General features: G+C 45.9%; 1 non-coding gene across 1 annotated transcript; it reads left to right on the forward strand.

Moving 5' to 3' along the window:
- Positions 1–756: 756 nt before the first annotated feature.
- On the forward strand, positions 757–947 carry LOC146776375 (U2 spliceosomal RNA). Its single transcript, XR_014974832.1, has one exon. It is a non-coding gene; the product is annotated as a U2 spliceosomal RNA (small nuclear RNA).
- The last annotated feature ends 24,030 nt before the right edge of the window (positions 948–24,977 follow it).

Genomic DNA, 24,977 nt, shown 5'->3' on the forward strand with positions numbered 1-24,977 from the left:
TCCGGATCCTTTACCTGGCTAAGACTCTCCGTCTATTAATCTTCTCATTTCCACTGCGACCATTAAGCCCCTGGTAATGCCTCAGAGGCCGATAGAGCAGTCTCCCAGCGGGTTCCCAGCTGCTTCAGCCTCGAGAACCACTATCTCCAAGTGGCACTCCGGCGGCAGAGGAATGAGCTCTCGGACAGGAGCAAACAATCCCAGATACAGAAGACAGCATCAAACCAGCCAGAGAAACGGGCCGCAGAAACAGCTGAATCCGCCCTGTCTGGGAGAAACATGAAATGGATGAAAACTCAGGCTCTAAGACGGAAAAGCCACAAACCAAGGAGCACCAGCACCACTCCCGCAGGAGAAAATCCAAAACAGTCGCGGAAAGAGAGAACGAGCGGGCGGGGCCGGGAAAACAACTGAAGCGTCTCAGCCCGAGCGGGACACCAAACAAGCAAGCGAAGAACGGCAAAGTCACAGATCAGGTTGCAACGACGCCAGTCCTCAGTGAGACACACTAGGTAAGCATTCCAGCATTAGTATTGGCCCTTAATCGGCACCAAAAATGGGAGACAGGAGAGCGAACGACCCGCGACCTGACGATTAGCTGGCCGCCATGTTCCGATTATTATTTGTAACAGTTTGACTTTATGATTCTCTGCCCACTGCATCCATATTCGGGGCAAAATGTGTCTGCCCCCAATGTGGATGCATTGGAGTTCTTTGGTGCTATATTAACTCTGCAGACAACAAAGTGTGATGAAAATCGCTTCTCTGCCTTTTGGCTAAGATCAAGTCTAGTATATGTTCTTATCAGTTTAATATCAGATACGTCCTGTATCGGGGGACCATATTATAAATAGATTTTTGGAACAGGGAGATGTAATAGGAGCTTGCTCTGTCCACTCCACGCATCAACCTGGTATTGCAGTACCTCCAGGAATGGGGCACTTCCCCACCCGAAAGAAAAGAAAAAAGAAAGAAAAAAAAGTGTGCTGAAAATAATGTGGGGCAAATGGGGGGGGTCGTCAATCCCACATTAAATCATAAACCAGACAGCCCTGGAGAGGGGAACCAGACAGGGATGCCCGCTTTCGCCCCTCCTATTTGCGCTCTCCCTTGAGCCGCTTGCGGCGTGGATCAGGCAGGACGTCTACCTCACAGGGATACTTGGACGGACGGCTGGGAGGACAAAATCTCTCTATACGCCGATGATATCCTCCTTTACCTATCCCAACCGCGGCGGTCTATAGTGGCAGCGATGGATATTTTTACTAGCTTTGGGCGGAACTCAGGGTTCCGCATCAATTGGAGCAAGTCCCTCCTCTATGTCCTCCATGGCAGCCCTCCTAGGCTTCCCAGCGATTGTCCGCTTGCCGTGGCGGAAGGCGGCTTCCGGTACCTCGGAGTCTTTGTCACTCTGGACCGGACCCTCCGGTATGAAAGGAACTTACTGCCGCCACTGCGCCGGCTCCAGCGTGACTCAGCTTCCTGGCAGAGACTGCCACTGTCTCTGCTGGGCCGTGCGGCCCTCTTTAAAATGATGGCCCATCTCAGATTTCTCTATGCCCTTCAAAACTATCCGGACCTGGTGCCTAACTCTTATTTTGTGGCGGTGGAGGCGGCGCAGCGAGCCCTCCTCTGGTCGGGTACGCCTAGAATAGCGTTGCGAAAACTCACGCTGGGATGGTACGACGGGGGATAGCCCTCCCAGATATTCGCAAGTACTACTGGGCAGCTCACCTGTCGGCGATCAATCAGGGGACGTACAGTGACGGTAATGACCCAGGGTATGGGATGGACAGATGGTTGCTCCCGGGTGGGAATTGGGACGTCGCGCTTTACTCCAAACCCGGCAAATATCAGCTCACAGGGCCGACGAAGCACTCCGTGCAAATATGGCACGCTGCCCATCGACAGCCGGGCTGGTCCAACGTTTTGACCTTGGCCACCCCCCTGTGGGCCTCTGAGAGACTGGGCAGCCTGGGCCACACAAAGGGGTTCCGCAGCTGGGACCTTATCGGGATCTCCCAAGTGAAAGACTTGTGGGGGCCCGAGGGGATCAGGTCTTTTGCCTACTTGCAGGACACGTACGACCTGGCGCACACGGAATATTTCCGATACCTGCAGATTAGGCACTCCCTCCAAGCTAACATTTCGCCGGGGACTAGACGCCCGCAGGCCTCCCCACTCGAAGATCGGCTGCTCGATGGACACATGCCGGAGCATGCCATCTCGCTCACGTACAAAAAGCTGATAAATAACCCCCCTGAACCACTCGAGTCCCTAAAGGAGAAGTGGGTGGCGGATGGCCTGGAGATCGACGATGAGGAGTGGGTGATTGCTTTGGCGTCCCCGAGGGAGGTGGCAATATCGGCCAGACTTCGCCTCGTGCAGCTTAAAATATTACATAGAGTATACCTCTCCTGTACAAGACTTCAGGCGATGGGGGGAGGGGCTCTGCCGGCGGGGTTGTGGTGTGGCTGGCTCCTTTTTCCATATCTTGTGGGAATGCCCAGGGGTACAGAGATACTGGAGGCGAGTGGTGTCCGGCATGCGAGAGGTGTGGGAGGTCGACCTTCGTACAGAGGCCAAGAGGTGCGTCCTGAACATATGGGAACCAACGGACCTACCTACACGGAGAAGACTTTGGGTTACCCTTGGGCAAATGGTGGCGAAACGCAACATAGCCCGTCTATGGGGTGCGCCGACACCGCCGAAATTGGTGGACTGGCAAAGGGACATGGACTGGTGCATGTTGCAGGAGAAGACGGTATACACGGCACGGGGGTGCCCCAGAAAGTGGGGGGAGGTGTGGTCGCGCTGGAACGACTACAGAGGTGGCATATGTGAACCTCCGCAGGCCCGCCTGTCCGGCCTGGAGACTTTGGACTGAACCTAGCCTGCCATCAGAACTAATGTGTATACAGATTGACCTGCACTGTCGTGATATGTAGCTGCTGATATATGTAACTCCATTGTTTTTGAGCTATGCCTTGTGACCTTTTTTCCTGCAAACAATAAAAAGAGTTTACAAAAAAAAAAATCATAAACCAGACAAATCAAGTACAGTCGTAGCATGTGCATCACGGGCCACAATAGGACTGCAACAGATTACGGAGATGGGTAATACTGTAGATATATGGAAGTCTTATAGTGATAGCGAAAGAATGTACTTATTCTATTCATCGAAGCACACCTCATGTTCACATATAGACTGCAGGATGATGTCCAGAAACATTGTACCGGGAGCTTCTGACGTACTTTAGCTCTCATGCTTGCGGATCACTCCCCAGTGTTACTGCAGCTACAGCTGCAGGTCTGTAAATTTCATTTTGGTACCTCTGTGCCCAGCGGTCTGGGAAACCTTCATCGGAGGCAGAGCTGTTTCAAAGTAAGCTGGTGTACTCAAACCTATAGGAAAGCTATTAGAACAATTAGAAAACTCATTAAAGCTGCTGGACAAGAAGCAAGTGCTTGCATGCTTATTGAAAAATAGCCAACCGAGAGGTCATGTATCTAGGCTGGTATACGCAAGCTTGTAGATACGATGAATGATGGAGTCCAAGCAGAACTGAGGCTTGGCTACCTCAGCAGCCAAATAGACAGAACACCACCACTGTGACTGGCCTAAGTGATGGCACAAATACTAATAGTGGTAAGGCTATTTTGAAGGAAATATGTGCTTTTATAGTAATCTTCATGCATCTAAGATGGGCTACCCAGGCTTCTCCAACGAGTAGCTCGTGAGCTACTGGTAGCTCTCCAACTACCTGTAAGTAGCTCTCCTGTTTGCAACCCAGACAACTAAAGTAAAGGTTTTTGATTGTTTGAATTAATACATGTATACACAATTTCCAAAAGTGGTGTATTAGAGACAAAAAAAGTGTGCATTTTCAGAACTCATAAACTAATGTTTGGAGGCAAATGGTTGAATTTCCAAACTATATTTAAGGTTGATATTTGAGTGATAAAAATCATGCAGTGTTGGGAAACCTATTACTAACATTATTAACTTTGGCGCATTGCAGTTATGGTTCTTGTGTATTACACAAGAAACGGTGTTCCAGATTGACACAGCATTTTATTACATTATTGCTGGCTACACTGCCTGGTGCACTAAGGTAATCACTGCTGCTAATCTTGCATATGATGGTCACTAATGCAATCCAGGGTGATCACTATTGCAACTCTAGGAATAATAGTACTTTGTTATGATTTGTATTGAACAGAAGTAGCTCTTATAACAGAAAAGGTTGGTGACCCTTGCATTAGACTATCAACATATTTAGGTTTGCATATGAAAAGTGTATTCAGCCTGCGGGATGACAGCAACGGAGGGTCCTTTCTGAAACCTCTTAATGTTTTACAAATCAAGGTGGACATTCACAATTTTGCTGGGTGTAAGGCATGGAGGTCTGATGGCTTTGCAGAGGAGTTCTATAAATAATTCAAGGAAGTGTTGCCCCTGCATCTTTGGAGGTGTACACAGAAGCATTGCAGTCTGTGAGTCAATCTCCTACTACTATAGAAATGGTTATAGTAGTTTGCTGAATTTGGGACAGGACAATAGGGTGTCCCTCTCTTATCACCTGCTGAGTTTATTCCTAGCTGAGCAGCTTTGCAAAACTTGACAACCCTGGTTCTCTGATACATCAGATTAAACCAAAGTTAGAGGCGGTCTTGGTGTCCCGTGATGAAGAGAAAGCCTTTGACTCGCTAAAATAGACATTTTTAAATGGCAGTGATGTGCAGAATGGGGGTTGGTGCATTTTTGACTGTCAAGTTGCACTGACCAATGGGCAGAGTCTATGTCAATAGCTGTTCGTTCAAACCATTTAATGTTAGAAGAGGAACACTCCAGGGGTGCCTATTAAAACCCTTACTCTTCCTGCCGAGACTCGAACCTGCTTCCCCAGCTTTGAGGTCGACTGATCTAGTCGTTCGGCCACAACTCAGAGTAAGATGTGGGAGCTATCGTGGCTTCTTGATAAGGTTTCTCAATAACAGACTTTGAAAGCTATTACTATGATACCCAGGCCAACTTTGCCAGTCTTTGGTTCTACCTTTGGTTCCACTCATTTGTTGATTGAGAGGCATCAAATGGATGGAGCTCTTTACAGCCAGTGCTAACAATGACGCTTACTAGACCTTCTGCCCTTGTATAGTCAAATGCTCATACTGGGCTTATGGAGATGAACTAGAGAATGGGACACACAACTGTACCCTTCTGCTTTATTCCTTCCACATAATTCTGTGTGACACCAAAGCAAGATAAATCAATAACTGAAGTACTGATTAACAGAGGCCTAACATGACTGGACCATTTCCTTAAGCCGGGTAGCTTTCTAATGATTGAACCTTTCCGAGGAGACCGAGGTGGATGGCATTATCGCTTACGATGGGACGTCTGGTACTGCTGTTCCCAGACTAAACCTGTGTACATTAATTATAGACACAGACTGACCTAACCAGAATAGATTACTCCCTTCTTCAGTTACACAGGTCGGGTCCCACAGCGAGCCAGGAGGATTACTGATGGTCATATCCACAGGCAGAGTTTTATCATCTGGCATGGCGATGGCCACTAGAAAGACACAATAGAAGTGATCTCTAAAATAACCCAAACTCATCTTGCTAGATCACCTCTGATAGCACTGCTCAGTTATGTTGCAGATGTTCAAATATCAACCAGAAGTGTATCTGCTTTACTGCTATTACTGGCTAAACCCAGAATCGAGGTAGTGAATCAGGGGTCTGGTACTGCGGGTGCAAGACTGGTTAAGGGGTTCTGCCTTCTGTAGCGATACAGCCAAAAGCTACCTGACATCGCAACCTCTCACACGTGGTATTAAGGTACATACCTAAATGTCCATGACACTACACCCAACGCTGGCTTCTGAGGCGCTGTAGATAGTGCAGGTCAGCTGATGTTCTAATTGGTAGAAGATGCGGATGACTAGGTTTTGTACTGGACAGCCCGACTTGGTGGAGACCTGATAGAGACCCTGAGCTGCACTGCACTATGTCTGAATGATCGAGGATGCTGTATGTATGTTGGTTACATTCCATCTAAATTGTATTGATGGGGTGTGCGTTAATTATGTAAAAATCATTTTCAAGGCAGAATTAGGACTGCCTTCTTGGCTTTTATGTTTTTTGTTCTTTTCTTTTGTTCGTTCATGTTAAAACCCACAAGTACATTCAAAATAAGACAACACAGCCTTCAAACCTTAAACTCACAGGCGCGCCTAGGACGACATATTGCGCTAAACCCAAGGACTCACCCAGACCAGTGCTTTAAGTGGAATAAAAAAAACTGGGAGGGGGGGTTCTCAAAGGGGCGTAGCCGATGTAATTAAGGCCGTGGCTTAAAAACACGAGAGCAAAAAATCTGTGCTTAGCATAGTGTGCCGCCCGACTGGTACTTTGCTCTTTCTGTCATTGCATCCAGATATATAATACAGCAAGTAACATTACAGCTACGACAAGCAAGGACTATTGGCTTTGCCAATGGTTGTTAGTTTCATAAGATAAATAAGCAGCAACTATGGCTATTGTATATAATATTGAAAATGTGGGCGATCTGAAATGAGGAGACTGTGAAAGAACTATAAGGAGTCTCTTTGAAGTTACATCAAAAGGCAGTGAAGGGTGGCACTGCTGCAGAGGTAGGATTTATTTTCACCCCGAGGGTGAGGGCGAAAATGGAGAGCCCGATGGGACCCGCCTCAGCACCTGCTTTTTAGAACTGAGCACCAGCAGGACCCGGTCCACATAAAGCCCCGGCCCAGACCCTCATGTATCAACCCATTCCTTAGTAGACACAGAATGAAGAAAGCCTTTGATACACCAGGTCCCAGTTTCTGAAGACGTGATATTTTAACACTTCAAGTATCCAAGGCTGAAGGATAGGTTGTAGTCAACAACTGTTTACGAGCTCTGCAAAATATATGAGCTGAAATTGCCCTTTGCAAACCCCCACCACCTCTGAGCAGGGTGCTTCTCCAGCCGGCTGGGTTCTGAGATCAGAGATGGATATGCTGCCTGCAGTCAGAGAAACAGCCTCGAGCAGATGTCGAGCTTCTAAGTGTGAAAACATCTGTTTTTTTTCAGCTATGCTAATTTTCAGAGGCGCAAAGTAGTTATGGGGCGCAGCAGAGGTTAGTGTGAAAAAATAATCGAAAAGTAATGATAAGGAGACATAATTAGCTTGTATTCGTATTTCCGGTTTTACAGCACGTGATGCCTTCTGCCTGCGTCTGAGGCCTGTGGCACGCGCCCCCTGAGGAGAATGAAACCATCATTCCAGCACCGTTCCTGATGACCAAGGGTGGTTTTTGACCCTGGCGAGGTGGCGTGACTGTGACAGGCAGGATCAAGAGCAGTGTATGTGTAGTTGAGCGAGGGTGTAAGGCACAGAGGTGGTCGAGCCAACAAATGAACAGGCAGAGCCAAGCCAAGGGTATGGCTCGGATCTTAAAGCCCGTGCACGAGACGAGCCCAGAACATGGTTACTATGTAATAGTGCCAATATCGGCAACAGTTGTCACAAAACACATAAGTACATAAATAAACCACACGACACTATTGTAAGTGGAGAAATATTGCTGCAGGTTTATTAGCATAAACAATATGCAAACATGGTGGGTTATCTTACGGGCGATCCCAGGGCAGGCCAGCCCCTATGCCGCCTGCCCGTCTGATAAGCCTAGAGTCACCATGGCAACGCCAGATGGTGTATACCAACTATTGGGAGGGGCCACCCCTCCCATCCGTGGACCCCCAGTCCACTTGCTTCACACACCCCCGCCCCGTGAGGGGTGGGCGGGGCATACATGGCAGCCCCCGGTTGCTCAGACCCACAACCGCCTGTCGGCTAACGGGGCGCCGTCGTTCTTCCAGGGGACAACGCCAAAACATCCCTGGGTATCCTGGCTTAGCACCCCGCGGTGCTGCTGCATGATGTACCCCTTGGTATGTGCAGACCCTGAGAGGACAAGAGGGCGAGGAGGGGGCGGAGACAGTATAAATACCCCTGTCTCCTCCCCGCCCCCGCCGGAAGCAGCCATCTGCTGGGGTCTCCCCTGGTGTAACCCGGGGACTAGACCTCCCACCCCTGTGCCTTCCTGTGGCACTAAGGCGGCCGCCCTCTTGGGGGGGGGGGCCGCTGTGCAACCCCGCCCCCCGGGCAGCTTTACAATATCAAACAAATAAGTGCTCCCGCGTATCCGTTGGTTAGCAGCACGCCCCGTTACGTAGGGGGACGCAAAGGCCCCTATGATGAAGCATGACACCAAGGGCCCTTTTGGTGTGTGAGGGGTATTTAAAAAACACAATGTGCTTCCCACCAATGTAGGAAACACATGCGACTCCAGAACCTGTACTCTTTCTTTACCTATCTTACGAGGGTGGATTCTTTTTGTTCTTTTACTATGTAAATATAGCAACAAACATCAAGTAAAATATGATAAAGTCTCATCAGAATTAGAAAAAGTCTGTTTCATGAACATGTGGAAGCTTTGACATTAATGCGTCGCATTATAGCACTGCACCCAGAAGTACTTTATTACGAGTGATTGTTTTTAAACCTGAAACATTGGTGGACTAAGAGGCAAGCCAGTTGTCATGTAATCCTTGTACTTAGCCCAGATTATTATAGAACAACATTATAGTCTTATTAAATCAAACACAATAGGTTTTTGTACAATTAGTATTCGAAACTCACATATTTGAAAGTTTTATAACAGGTGTTAATGAAGAAAAAAAAAGCTTCGGTGAAATAAAATATTTGTCTAAGATCAAACAACGTAAGCGAAGAAGCCACGATTTATTCAGGTTTTCTAGTTTAACTTTGTACAAATCAGCCAGTAAATTGGTATCTAGTCATCTTTTGTCATGTTAAGGATTTATTTGTACCTTTGTGTATTTTCTGTCGTTTTTATACCACAGGAACTCAACAAAAAAAGTATTGCAGCGCTTTACATGGGCACCAGTTACATTACACAAGGTCACCTTTCATTGTTAATAGGGACGGGGAGATTAAGAGATTTTCCCAGAATCACAAGGTGTTGGGATGATGCCAGGGCCAGACTGGCCGTAGTGGGCACCAGGCAATTCCCCGGTGCGCCGCACGGGTGGGGGCCGGTTTTGAGCCCCTGGGGGCCGTTTTTATTACAGGGCCGTTTTTGCAGCATAGCTGCAAAATCGGCCCTGTAACAAAATCGGCCGAAAACCAGCCCTGGCAAAGAGCTCGATGGCACCCCCAAGCCCCGGGGGGCCGGCCGAACACTTTGCCAGGGACGGTTTTGGTTCTCAGTCCGGCCCTGGATGATGCTGAGACTCGAACCTGGTTCCCCAGTTGCAAATTTAGCATCTCTGGCCATATGGCACATCCACGGTACAGGCAAGGAGGCAGGCAGAACTCACATGAAAGCTCAGCTGGTTCTGGGCTCCAGGTTCCAACAGGACCTCGAGCTGAGGCAGAGCCAGGCTTGAGGCTCGAGCCTGCCTAGAGCTTTTAGTGGTTTACCCACCTCTAGAAAGGTATAAGGTACAACAAGAATAGTCTGCTACCACTCGGCGGTGGTTCTCTAACTGCGCATGTGGATTAGTTATTACCATCTCCACAGCACTGCATTGGGGTCCGCCTCTCTTTGAAGGAGGGAGGATGTGGTGGGTGGTTTTAGGCAGGTGTAATATTGTAGCTTCATGATATCAGTGTGGCAAGATAGTGGATAACTATAATGCGAGTAGGTGTCTGGGACGGAGGTCCTGATTCAGAAGAACTAAGAACTTGGGTGTCTGGTTCGAGGAGAATCTCTTGTTCTCCACCCATATCAAGAAAACTGCTGGCTGCTGCTTTGGTCTTATCAAAACTCTTAGGAAATGTTTTCCTCTTCTTCCGCATGCAGCCAGAGTCACAGTTACTTGTGCTCTGATTCTTTCTCGGCTAGACTATGCCAACTCCCTTTATGTGGGGTCTCCGGGTTACTTGATCAAAAAATTGCAGGTGGTCCAGAACACGGCAGCCAGACTACTACTGGGTATTTCCTCGAGGAAGAGTGTCACGTCTCACCTGCACTCTCTTCACTGGCTTCCGGTTGCGGCCAGAATTAAATTTAAATCTCTAATTCTGGCTCATCGTGCTCTCCATGGCCAGGGTCCTTTATATCTTCAGAGACGCTTTTCCCACTATGTCCCCGCGCGGACCCTGCGCTCGGCTTCTTTAGGCCTGGCACTGATCCCGCGTTATAAACGACAGAGGATTGGGGGCTGCTCTCTTGTGGTTAGGGCCAGCAGGGCCTGGAATGCCCTCCCACTTGATCTCCGTCTCACTGAGGAGCTCGCAGTCTTTAAAAGGAAGCTTAAAACATTTCTCTTTGCTTGATTGTCTGTGTTTGCCCTCAGGTTCGCGCCGGGACACTCTTGAGTAGCCGAGCGCGTTACAAGTGGAAATAACATAACATAACATAACAAAGAGGGCTTCCGTAATTGTTTGGGGGGGATGCCCATGTGCCAACTCAACGGCATCCATATATTTGATTTTTAGGAGAGGCACACAGATGGCCAAATATAAACTGGAAGGGCCACCTACAAGCAGAATGTGAATTAAACCTTACTATGGTCTGTGGAAGGGGCAAGGTTGTCAGAGTGCCTCATTTACTCCGGTTTTCTTCTTGACACCACTCTCTTCTTTAGTGTTTGCTAGACGTTTGCACTTTTTTCTCCTCTTATCTTTCTGAAACACTCAATCTGCATATCTCACACCTCATCTCTTTCCTCTTTAGCACTCTTTTACCTCACCCCTGCACATATTTATTTGCAGCTCCTTATCTTCACAAATTCCGCCACATACTCAACTGTAAGCACTGCACTTTCTATAACTTTTGACCTGTAAACATTTTGACAGCCATGTACCTCCTTCCCACACTTTCACATATAACCACGATTACAGTTGGCACAACTGACTATTGCACTGTGTGGTTTGCAGAGAGGCCAAGGATTGGATGATCATGTATGTTCAACCCCTTAATGGCCGGCTTTCGGGCACTGTGAGAAATTTGCTCTGAATTCAGCTTGAACTCTCAATCGTGGCCCACCAACAACCTGAACTCACACAGCTAAATAGGAGTGACTTTTCACACTATGCGCTATACATGAGTAATGTGTTGCATGAAAATAAACTGCAGAAACACATCCTCTTAGAAAAATCAAATACTCTCGGGTAATGCAAGAGTAAGTAAAACAGGAGCAACATCGCTGTTCCAAGGCTGAGGGCAGTGTCTGTTTTTGTTGGCTTCAGCGGTCATCTGTGGTGGTGCAAAGGGGGGCCAGGCCATTTACAGATGGGATAATAGCCCCAACATTCTCTCCCACCGAGCGACGACACTAGGCCAGCTGGTTACAGCAGAGGCCATCTGGGTGGCCTGTTGTGGTAATAACTAATTCACCCAGTTGCACCAGCCTAGTTCAAGGCCTGATGTTAACCGGAATTTTAAGATTTTTAATAATTTTGGGGTGGGGTGGATGGGCCCTTTGGGCAGTTGGTTGTAACAGTGTCTGTCTGTTTGGCCTATGGCGCTGTCAGCTTAGTTGCCCGATGGCACCAACCTAGTCCGCGGACCCATGTCACCTGGGATTTTAAACTTTGGTCTAATTGTGGGATGTGACTATTTTGGTTGCTTGTGGGCCTGAGGGGCATCTCCCTTGAATACCAGGTATGCAGTGGGGATTTTGCCATGCACCTCTTGCCCCATCTTAAATGGGAAATATTCCCCCCGTTAAAGATATGTACACGCTCTAGGTCTGTGGCGCGCTTTCCAGTGATCCAATAGCAAGTTGTTTCAAATGTGATGCAATTGGGATCAGTTGCTTCTCCACCAACTAAGCAACTCAGCATGTAAATGGTAGGAAATATCTATCTGCTAAAGTCTGTGGTCTTTGTTTCCATGTTGATTTAATGCAAGGCATGAGGAGTTGGAGTGCAAGCTGGCATATTGGCAGGAGGTTGAGTGGACCCGTCCCATTTGTATTTTAAAAATGAACCGGCTAATGGAGGCAAAATCTGATTCTGCAACTAACTTGGTTATAATACTCCCTGAGGTAGTAACAGTTATAAGCCCAGAAATCCAACGAAGTACATGGTCCCAGTAGACTTTTTCCAAGCATATCCCATCTTTTGGACACAAATGAGAGTTAGGGTCTACAAAGCTGTGTCAGCATCAAATTCTTTCCTGTGTCTTGGTGATCATCCAGCATAGTCCAACTGCATAAAAAGGCAGCCACAGCAACCTACCAAATTATAGGCCAATTTCTTTACTGGATAGAGCAGGGATAAGCTTAGGGTGGGTGCTACTCAATCACCTGTAAGGCTGTGTTGACTCAGACGGTATCCTTGCAGACACCCAAGCGTAATTTACTAAAGAACTGAGGACTGTTGTCAGACGTTTCAGTTATACGCGGTCAGCGCAAAATTTCTTAGATTTAAAAAAATCCCCTTTTAAATGACCTTTATTAACATAATGGTAACCTTTGATCTAGTCAGAAGGCTCAAACTCTGGATCACGCTGCAACATTTGGGAAGTGACCAGCCCTTACTCATAGCTATACAAGCCCCCATACCACAACAGCAGCATGAGCTTGTTACAGGCCAACGGCGACATGTACTGCTATATCTGAAATCCCATTAGGGGTGTGATGGGGCTTTATATTAACCCCGATCATATTTAGCTCATTTATAAATGCCTGGGGGAACTCAACCTTGATGTCCCAAAGCTGCATCATGACACTAAAGTGACAATTATATTATACACAGATAACTCAGTTTTAATGTCTCTAAATGAGAACTCAATGCAGAAGCTGACCGATAAATTCACTTGTTACTCTGGGGAAAAGGATGTGACTATCAAAGTTTTTAAAACAAAAGTTAGGTTGATTAAATCTGCTCTAACCAATTAGAATATTGCTCAACAGAAAAAGAAGCTGCACTACTAAGAGAGGGGCTTAGACATTGATTTATTGTTATTTTGTACATTGTTAAGATTTTAGTTCCAGTCACATCACATCCCTGAGTCGGCCTCAGACTGCTTTGCCCATTACCTGAGATTTAAGTGCTCCTCGGTTTGACAAACCAGTGGGCAGAGGCTTCTGGATACCAAAGACCCTCCATTAACAAAATTGGGGACCAGTAACAACCGACTGCGCCAAGACATCCTAAATCAGACTTCTCAAATACAATAGGAAGTGGCATGCCTTTGTGAACTCTGTGACAAATGCCATCAGACGGAATTTTACATTGTGAACTCCTTGCCAAACACCACATGAAGGGGTTGTACATTGAGAACTCTGTGACAAGTATAAAAGGAAGGGAGTTTACAATGCATACTTTAACTAATTCTGTAAGAAGGGAGTTTTCAACTCCGACAGATACAATCGGAAGGAGTTTTACAATGTGAACTTCATGACGACTTCAATGGGAAGGAATTTTACATTGTGAACTCCTTGCCAAACACGACAAGAAGGGGTTGTACATTGAGAACTCTGTGACAAGTATAAAAGGAAGGGAGTTTACAATGCATACTTTAACAAATTCTATAAGAAGGGAGTTTTCAACTCCGACACATACAATCGGAAGGAGTTTTACAATGTGAACTTCATGACGACTTCAATGGGAAGGAATTTTACATTGTGAACTCTGACAAAGAAAACAAGAATGGCGTTTACATTGTGAACTTTTCAACGAACATCAAAGGAAGCAGCTCTAGATTGTAAACATTCTGATAAATGTAATAGTAACTGGTATTACGTTGTGAACTCTGCCTGGAAAATGCAACAGAAAGTAGTTTTACATGGTGAATTATCTGGCATTTAAAAAAAGAAGGGGGTTTGACATTATAAACTCCAGGAAAAAACACCAGAGGAAGAGGCTTACATTTTTAACTATCTTGACAAATACAATAGGAAGTAGATTCACATTGTAAATTCTATGACAAATGCAGTAAGAAGGGGTTCAGTACATATGGCCTTTCTTTTTCCGACACCAGAGAATACTTGAGATCTCCAGACAGAGATTTAAGATTCATGCTACTGTATAATTTCAGTCTTTCTAAAACATTTGATGGGTCCATCTATGCAGAGACCATAAAGTCATGTTCTTTTAGTTTGACATTATAGCCAATAAGATTGTTTTATTGATTATTAAATGTGGTGACAAAGGCAGGGGCCCTCTCATTTTACATTTTGAAAGATTTGACTAAGCCAGCAGGTTTAACCTTTTTGATTGTAAATAAAAAACGAATGTTTTAAATTAGGCCTATAAAGGAGCATTGTTGGTTTTTAGGATTAGAGCCTGCTGGTGCACACATTTCCACATGGTACCTCCCATATAACATAAGCAAACCACATTTACAATATTAGTTACCCTGAGTAATATTTATTGAAAGTATATGGCATGTACCCTGTTTAATCTTTAAAACTCCTAAACAGGAGGTCCTAATTTGTAAATCACCTAAAATCTTGTTAATATTATTCCTTTTGAGATAGTATTTTGGCATGTGTGCATGTAATATACTTTTCCTTTTTAAAGTAAAAACATTGGTTGGACATTGATTATTTTTGTGTGTTTCTCAGTTCTGAATTTATAGACCACAACACTTCCTGCGTTAATCTTAGACTACTCTGCCTCAAAACCCCAAGAGTCAAGTTGTACATTGTTAACTCTTTGACAAATGCGCTAGGGAGGGGCATAACATTGTATACGTTCTGAGAACAGTAAGAGAAATGGAGTTTACTTTGAAAAGACTGAGACTGGTGCAGATCGGAGCTTCCGAATCCCCTCTACTTCCACGGATGGAGTGATCTCAGAGTCACACACGCACACACACATCACACGCTGGTGGGGCCCATTACACCAACATTCATCCTACCACTCTTATCCGTGCCCTGTATAAGGAGAAACACTTTCAATACCTAACCAATCTGCATTTACTTTGAGGTCAATGGCATCTACTTATTTGCTTATAAATCTAGCGAAAACATTTCAAAGAATACGCAAATAAATTCAATAAACATGACCAGAAATAATCACCCGACACAGAGATTCAAACAGAATTATTTGTTTATCTAAAATTGTAAGAAAAGCCAATTAAATGCAAATTAATTTCTCTCATATTTACCTATTCTGTCTAAATGTCAGATCCTAAGTCAGAACCGGTCCTCAGCAGAAGAAACAGAGTTTCCTGCCATCATGTAGAGTCACCGTCCTCTCCGTCAGCATAGGGACATCGGATCATCAGTTCGGGAAGAAGTGGCGCGAGACCTCTCTAGCCTACTAATATTTATACTAAAATTTACATTCTGTAAAGTTACAATTCATTGTTCAAATCGATGAATGGCGGAAATAATGTCATCTTGGTGCATTTGCGATACAGTGCAAGATTTTCTCACACTTAGATTGTCCCAAATAATGAATATAAAATAAAGATGTCCATAACTAATTCAATACTTTTACGGATGTCTTTTTCAGATAAAATGTATCCCAGTCATGGGATCATCAGTTCATAAGTTCAGCATTCATATTGGAAACAAATTTCATGTTCAGGGGCTCTTGCCATTCGTCCTGGATTTGTCGTCATGCTCATGGCTTTTCAGTTTTGTCGAGTGGGCAAGGTCACAGGCAGCGCGAAGCTTCCTTGCAAAAATTTCCATCAACTCGAATGCAGGCTGCGGGTGGTAGCCATTTTCTGGTAGGCCACATTGGTTAACTTAAGCAAATAAAACATAAAACAGAATTACTGCACAGAAATGATCATACAGTGTTATTCCCCTGCTAATACCCTTATGTGTATGTATTTATCTAGCCATTTGCGACATCAAAAGCTATTAATGCATATTATTTATATGCGCAAAACAAAATAACATTACATAAGCATCATCTATTTCTGTCAGTTTGCTCACCAACTTAGTTCACTTATTATTTTAGCCATGCAATAGCATTCCCACGTGTAATTCTCTTGTTAATAAGGTTGGTTAGACAAGACTCGACAAACTTTTAATAATTAATAATTAATCAGTAGTACTTTTAATTATAACATGCGAAAATGAAACAGGTATTCGGGTTTAAAGTAAAAACCCTGCTCCCTTAATCCCCCCTTTGGTGATATCTTATCACCACAAAAACAAAAACCCCAAAAAATCTATTTAATTTCCCCTTTTGGAAGAAATTCAAAACATTTTCTTGTTCATTTTTTTCAAACCCTTGTTTCTAACTCATCTTCTTTCTTGGTTTCTATGTACATGCTTTCTCTTAGCTCTTCTAATTCTATTTCTTGTGGATCTCTTTCTGGTTTCTTTTGTCTCCTTTTAAAATTTTCTTCTGTGATTTTCTTTTTATTTCTTCTATACCTACAACACATACACCCTAATCTAAGGATCAATAATGCAACAATTACACAGGTTAATGGAAATAATATCTTACCAAAAATGGTACTACCTATTTTAGCTATAAAATTCTTAATAGCAATCATCTTATTAGCCATTCTAGTCCAGATACTTTCAGCTTCCAGTGGTACTAATTCTTCATGCAAATCAGTAATATTTTTGATATAGACTTTTAGAACTTAGGAATGTAAGTGCAACAATGTTGAACTTTCAGCATTCCACAGACTCCACCCTCTTTTGCCAAAAGAATGTCAAGGGCAAGTCGATTTTGCATCGCCATAGCACGCAAAGCAACCATTTCTGTATTAAACAAAAGAAAGCCTCCAGCGGTGCTTGTTGACAAGCGATCCACTACTGTTGACAGCTTCCGAATGCCAAATGCATTTAAAGAAATTCCCACTGCTGGAATTAAAGCTCCAAAAATATCTCCTACAATTTCTGTCCATGTTTCTCTTCTATAGCGTGTTAATGTGTTAGAATGTTCAGCATCATCTACTCTATCCATGTGAAAAGTCTTTGGAAAGACCAGGCCAACATAACATGTACCAAACCAATGGTCAGGCAAACGGTAATAAGCCTTGTTCCCACAAATATAATACACTCCCGGGAAAACTGGATCTTCTCCTCCTCTAAATCCCCATGCGGTTGCAATAAAGTATGTATCATGGCACTCACTAGTCCCTATGAAAAAATAATCATACTGGGATCTCTTCCTAGTAATGCACATTTTGCCTTTCTGTGGGGCATCTATAGCCATAGTTGGACTGGCTCCATTTTTCAACTACTTTTCTTTTTCAATATCCCACATTGTGTCACTCATTTTATGCCCTTCTGCTTTCTTGTGCATGTTTAACCTTCTTCTCTGAACCATGTCTAGAAAATTATTTTCCTCTCCCTTCAAACTGCAAGTTAAATTGTTTCTAAAAACATATTCTAAGGTTAATTCTTTGGTTTCTAAAAAAATCTCACCTAAAGTGTTAGCTTCTTTTGCTGGATTCAGTACTTTATTCATAGGCAGTTGCCCAAGAATATTATCTACATTAGACATATTATAATCTAATTTCCCTAATTGATAAAATATACTAATTAGCACACTACAATAAATTCCATACGTAGCCGGAAGATGATAATAAGTCACTCCTTCCGAAACAGAGGCAGGTAATTGCATGCAAACGTAGCAATCCCTTACTTCCATTGTCTTTACGTACTCATACAACAATTTAGAAAAAACATTGCTAGAAAAATCATTAATTGACCTATCCTTATGTATATGTATATTGCTAGTTCTAGTTGGTACTATTTTCTGTGAACTTTTCCCTATATTAGTTTTGTTCTCAGTATGACCTTCTAAAGTGTCTATAGCAGGGGTCTCCAACCGGTCGATCGCGAGCTACCGGTAGCTCGCCAACAACCTGCCAGTAGCTCTCGGCCAATGCTCACTTTTGTATCCTATCGTTGTCATTATGTTTATTTTTAGGCCTTTTAGCCGCTTATCTGTTCTTGCCGATGTTACGTCTGATGTCACACTGCTGCCATTGGCTATTAAGGTATCTAGGGCGGGGAGAAGCAGGTGATGTCAGATTGCCTATCCTCGAGACTTACAATGCTTATTGCAATGTGTACATCGCTGTGGCCTTGGGACTGGCTGCGTGATTCAATCAAACGGAGACTCGCTCCACCCTGCTGCGGCCTCCTTGATACCACGTGGCCTGTCACAGCAGGACCATCACCCAGCAGTGCCCACACATGGATCAGAGGGGCGGTGCTTTGCCTTTTATTTCTGGCAAGGCGCGCAGAGTGGAGTAGAGTAGACAATGGCAACTGCAGGTTAAATTTGCTGTTCCTAGTGCCAGCCGCTGCTATGCTCAAGTTCAAATAGCACATTTTCACCACTTGGGACGGAGGAAGTCGTGCTCTTTGGGGCTGTATGGACTAGGTGTCGGAAGATGCATGTTTTACTTTTTAATCCACCCCAAGCTCTGGCAGACAATGATTGCCGCCCCGTGAAAACAGGAGGAACACTGACATGAGCCCTCATGTGGGAGGTGGAGGGTGCGTAAGGCACACTGTCGCCCCCAGATCGTATAGATCAGGGGCCCTCTCCTGACAGGCCTACATTTTGGAGAGGCTGGGGCACACACCTGTTGTATAATAACGCCGTTACCAGCAGCGCTTAGCTGTCTTTAAAAGAGTGCTGCTGCAGTTTAAATGACTCCTCTGCACTGGCAGGCAGCATGCAGTCTGTGCACTCTCCGGAGCCCCAGGCCTAATCAAGAGAGACGTCCGTGCATCTTTGCCTAGCGTGACGCCAGCAGCAGAGCACCAGCATTGACTGAGGCCACAGAGGGACGAGTGATGCCTGTAGCCAGCAGTGTCCCTGACATGATACCACCTTCAGACAGAGAGCCGCTGCCCCTGTTGTACGTGCGATCCCAGCAGATCAGCACAGCATGCACCAGCAGTAAGGCCAAGTTATGGTAAGTCTACAAATAATCACCTGGGTGCACTTTGTTCAGAACCAAATAGGGAAGTCATATGTTTAGTTCACAACAAGTCTTAAGTAGTTTGAAAAACCTTGGCCATGAGGTGCGGCCTACATGTGTAATCGTTTTTGAATTATGCTTGGCCTTAGCTCGCTGTGTAGTATTTCACAGAGAGGCATCTGTATTTATAAACGAAACATTGTATACTTAAGAACAGCTCACTCACAGATAAAACAAATGACCTGTCAATGTGGTAGAGAGTGTTTGTCCAATGTGAACCTTTATTTGAAACGTCTTGGGCTGAAAAAATGGTTACTATTTAATAACAATAAAGTAAAGTATGCATCTCAACCTTCCTTAATCCTATTTTTTTTTTAAAGAAATAGACAGTGTCGCCTTCTACTAATGTTCACAAAACCATTCATTTTGTGCAGTGAGTTTAAGTCTATGACCAAACTACCTTATTTTGAAACTAAATAAAGAATATACTTTCCTCTTTGAAGGGAGAGCATATAATTGAAGTTATTTGAACTGTAAGTTAGGTAATACTTTTTAAAAATTTTTGAGGCCTGCTCTGTTTTAAGGTCAGACACTGATTCGTGACCTTCCATTTCAGGGGTTACACATCAGTTTCAGAGCTTTTCCTGAACTTTTCGTGTCTCAGAAGTGGGTTATTTGTGGTATATATTTGTTTACGGATATTATTGCTTAAAATTCAAACTTAGGCAACCTGAAAACTTGGCAGCTGTAAAGTTGTTCCTGGCCACAAACTTCACTCATCATTTCATTTAATTTTATTGAAAAGAAATGTAAAATGATGTTCCTGGTTCCAGGAACATCATTTTACATTTCTTTTCAATAAAATTAAATGAAATGATGAGTGAAGTATATAATAATTTCCTGGTTTCTATTTGTGCCTAGGGACAACTTGGAAGAGGTCCCTTATTTTAAAACAAAATCCCTCTTTAATTTAATGAAATAATGGGAGAAATTTAAAATGAAGTGTAAATTTTATGGCACAATAAACATAAGGCTCAAAACTTCACTTTAAATGTATGCCATTTGAAAAAGTACCCAACCCCTGTAGTGGCTATATTTTTCTGCCACCAATGAACAGGGAAAGCTGAGACATGAACAAGTTAGGTGTATGACCCCTTCCTTTGACGAGCACTGGTATGAAAATATTGAAAATAATGACACAAAGGTCATACAAAAATAGTATCTTTTAAATAAAAAAATTACCAACTTTTATTTCTGCAACATGGTGAAGCATTTCATCGGAGCATCAAATTACACCACTGCATTAAAATGCATTTTTAAAAGTGATAGTTTTTAAAGATGAAACAGTCATGGACTGCCACCTTCCTTTATGACAATGCTATATTAATGTACTAAGAGGCAGGTCATGTGTAACAACTTTATAGTCTGTTAGGGGAGAATTTTGTACAGTGCACACCCTGAACTCAAGCATTTCAAGTTACTGTTATGTGTAATAAAGAAAAAGAAGGCACAATGTAATAAAATAGGTGTATCGCAGCATTTATATTAAGAGCTGTGGGGCACCGAGGTACTTACCTACATGGCCAGCAAGCTGTGCCATGTAGGGTGTGTGGTTGGTATGGTGTTGTCATTGTTTTGTGATCCTATGTGGAAGTGTTTCAGTGTCATGCGTGATGACCACAGAGGTGCCTTTACTGTGGTATGGGATGGAGCAGTGTAGTAGATGACCAGGTATGAGAGACAGATGTTCACTTTATGGCTTTCAGCTCTGCAGGTTCTGTATATTTTCTTATGATTGTAGTGTGCTTAGCTGGTGACTGCAGAGGCCAGGATCACGCAATTTGTTGAAGAGGGAGACTGGGATAGGTTTTCTGGTTTCATGATGTGCATTGCATATACTAAATGGGTAGCTCCATCTTGTAGAGGCCATTTAGTCAATGAAGCTGGGAGTGGGGGCACTCTGGGAACAATTCGCGAGTTGCTCAGCATTTAGTAGCTCATGATGATTTTCACTGATCAGAAGTAGCTCCCACTACAGAAAAGGTTGGAGACCCCTGGTCTATAGTGACTCTAAATGAAATCAATAGAGCAAGTACGCTCCAAAGCAGCATTAATAAACCTGTACAGGAGGAGGAGCCTAGCGCGCAACCAAGATGGCAGCGTAGGTGCGAGGCTCCCGAGGACCTCCGTGACCTCCTACATAAATCCTGAAAATATCCTGTCCTAGATGAGGGGACTGTGTTGGTGAGCCCGAGCTGAGGTGTCACCCGTTTGCCGCTTCCAAATTGGACCTCGGACACCGGCGGGAGCACCGATTGAGGTTTGCGGCCTTCTCCACGCCAGCCCCCCGGATTGGAGTTGCGGGGCGATCCGGAGACAAAGTGATCAACAGCGGCGGGCAGGGCTGGGCGACTCGCGTACCCCGCACTTTCACTTTCGCTTTTGCACCCTCCTTGCTGCGTAGGCGAGGTTGGGTTGCGGGGCGGTGTGCGGTGGTGTGGCCTCGTTGGGGTGCCCTGCTGGCCCGCCGGCTGTGATCCGTCCTGCGGACCTGTGGTTGCCCCCCCCGGAGCCCGTGAACTGGTTTGTCGGCCTTTTCCGAGGTGATTGGCACGATTTGGGGACTGAAACCATGTCCACAAAGCAAGATGGCGACCGGGCAAAGGTGAAATCGACCCGCCGTGGCGCAGCCCATCAGTCTAACAACATGGACCGCTACACCCTCCAGAAGGGATCTCCCGAGGTGCCGCGTAGGTCCCCTGAGGGCCCGACTGATGCCCCTGCTCTGCCCGCGGATCTGACCCTGCGAGATGTCATGGGCGCTATCGCCGAGATGAAGGCCTCGGTGGACCAGCGCTTTGACACGCTGGCGCAGAAGATTGACTCGGTCCACGTGGATGTTGGCCTGGTGTGGGCCGATTTATCCAAGACCAATGACCGGGTCGATTCTTTGGCCCACACCACCTCGGGCCTCACAGCGGACGTGGCGGCCCTCCAAAAGGAGGTGCGCCGGCTTGGCCAGGCGAGCGCCCTGATGGATCGTCGACTGGAGGATTCCGAGGGTCGGGCCCGGAGGAACAATGTCCGCATTGTCGGGGTGCCGAGGGACGTGAGGAGGCGGCGGCGGACCTGTTTGTGGAGGACCTGATTCTCACCCATCTCCAGCCCCGGGGGCTGAGTAAATTCTTTGCGGTGGAACGTGCCCACAGGGTTCCCGGAGGAAGACCTAAGGCCGGAGCCCCTCCGAGGCCTCTCATTGCCCGGATTTTCAACTTTCGGGACAGAGACACTATCCTGCAGACTTCTAGGCTACAAGGACCGGTCAGACTTGACAATATGGACGTAAACTTCTATCCTGATTTCACCCCAGCGGTCCAGAAGCAGAGACTGAGCTTTCTCGGAGTCAAACGTCGTCTACGGGACCTGAACCTCAAGTATGCGATGCTTTTTCCAGCTAAGTTGCGGGTGGAGGTGGATGGCCGCACGCACTTTTTTGATCGTCCCGAAGCGGCCGGGGACTGGTTGGACTCCTTGCCCGGGGATCGGGCCGGGGGGGTGGGGGGGGCGCGGTTGGAGGGGAGGGCTCGCCGGATCAGGACTGAGGGACTAATAGTAGGCCTCGCTCTGGACAACATTATCGTCACTTTTGACTGTTCGTTAAGTTCCCCTCCTGTGGAGGTGGTACGGGGTCTCTTGGGGGCTCTCCCTCCTCCTCTGGGGGACTAGTTAGTTTAATCATTCATGGGGCGACAGGCACACTGCACTTTGGGGGGGCTGTTTGGGCTCATGCAGGGGTGCAGGGAGGGGGGAGTTCTGTTGGGATGGGTGGGTTGGGGTGGGGTGTTGTTCGTTTTTACCGCAAGGCAAACCCTTTACTGTATTGGTGTTTTTCCGGTGCTCTCCGGGGGACGAATGATGGCTTCTGTATGTGATGGGGGGTAGGGACCTGACTTTATTGTCCTGGAACGTTAATGGACTGGGGGATAGGATCAAGCGAGGTGTGGTCCTGCAGTATTTGAAACGACTTTCGCCAGATGTGGTCTTTCTGCAGGAGACACACCTTATTGGTAATTCTTTTTGTGCCATGAATCGGCGTGGCTATCGCTTGGTGGCCCACTCGGGCTTCACGTCGGGCTCACGGGGGGTGGGCATCATGGTGAAGAACTCGCTCCCGTTGGAAATAGACGAGGTGCGCCATGATGAGAGGGGACGCTACACTGTCTTAGTGGGGAGAATGGAGGGCAAAGTAGTTGTCTTTGTATCAGTGTACGTCCCACCGGGGTTACAGTCTACCACTTTTGCAGACCTAGGGCGCCTCCTCCTTGACCTTCCGGGGGGGCTTCTGGTGGTTGGGGGGGACTTCAATGCGGTGGTTTCTGGGACCGTGGATCGTCACCCCCCTAGGGACCTCCCCCGGGCGCAGGCGTGGCTGTCCGGCTTCTTAGATACTCTGGGATTGGTGGACTGCTGGCGCTTAAAACATCCCACGCAGCTGCAGTACACTTTCCACTCGGGTGCCCATGGTAGCCTCTCACGGCTTGATTATGTCCTTGTCCCTGCGGCCTATGTTGGGAGGGTAGGAGAGGTGCGCCATTTGGCGCGGGGTATTTCAGATCACTCCCCGCTCCTGTTGCACGTTGATGTCTTCCCGAGGGGGGAGGGCAGGGTAGCTCCAATCAATGCCTGGTACCTGCGCGACCCCACCATTCGCGCTGATTTGATTAAATCCTTGCAGCGGTATTTCGATGAGAATATGGGGTCCGTCCCTTCGGCTATCTCCCTGTGGGAAGCCTTCAAGACAGTTCTTAGAGGGGAGGCCCTCTCCTTTATCTCCCATGCCCGGAGGCGCGAGCAGGAGGAGGTGACCCGGGTGGAGGCCGAAATCGCTGAATTGGAGGGTGATCTAGAGGGTGGGGTGACGGATGCTGCACTACATGTCCTACAGCTTAAGCAGGCGGCCTACAGGGCCCTCGTCACGGAGGCGGCCAGGGGCCTCTGTAGAGAGCAACAGGGGCGACTGTATGATGTGGGTGATAAGGCTGGTAAACTGCTTGCATGGTTGGATAAAAAGGAGAGAGCGAGTCGTGTGGTCCCGCTGATTGAGAGGATGGATGGTGTGCGTGTCACCGAGCCAGAAGATATTGTCTCTTGTTTCGCGGATTATTTCCGCGAGGTGTATTCCCCGGTTTCCCCCTGCTCGGAGGAGGATTCCCATGCCCTGCTTAGGGATATCGCGCTGCCTTCCCTTTCGGTGGAGGACAGGGTGTCGTTAGATGCCGCTCCTACCTCCGACGAAATTGCCCTCGCCATACGCTCGGTCGCATCTGGCAAGGCCATGGGCCCGAACGGCATCCCTATCGAGTTGTATAATGTAATGTAATGTAATATGAACTTTATTCGGATAAAAACAACATATCCATAAAAGTACAGCATAAAATAATGTACAAAAGTTACTAAAAAACATGAGAACTGATACACAATTAAAAGGTCAGTTAATCAGGGTGCATAGAGTTACGTATACGCATCGCTGTTTTTAAAAATAATCCAACTCTAAAACATAATTCATCATCGGCAATAGCTAACACCTTCTCGTAAGCCACCTTGTAGTCCGTAATGTGGCGAAATTTGAAATATGGGATCAAGAGTTTTTTAGTGGGGGCTGAGTAGTAACTGCAAAAGAACAAGAAATGTAACATTGATTGCTTTTGGATGTTATCACAGGGGCACAGTACTGAATTAAAATTATGTGTGAACCCGATGGGGAATGACAACAGATATTTCATGGTATCCGTCCTTAGCCTGAAAAATAGACCTCTTTCCCAGCAATTGATGGGGTTAACAAGATATCTCGGCATCGCAGAGGACATTTCTATTTGCATATATCTGACAACTGAGGTTTTGCGGCACTCAGTTGATGCTCGTACTTCATTAAAAAGATTATACAAAGTCTTTTCCAGTTTTTTGATGTTGACAGAATCATGCTGCAATGGGTTTGAAAAGAGATGTTCCATATTCAGGCTATTTAAACTTTTCCGGACCCCTGCTAACCATGGTATATCCATC

Source organism: Triturus cristatus, chromosome 12 (genome assembly GCF_964204655.1).
Source record: "Triturus cristatus chromosome 12, aTriCri1.1, whole genome shotgun sequence".
Taxonomy (NCBI): Eukaryota; Metazoa; Chordata; class Amphibia; order Caudata; family Salamandridae; genus Triturus; species Triturus cristatus.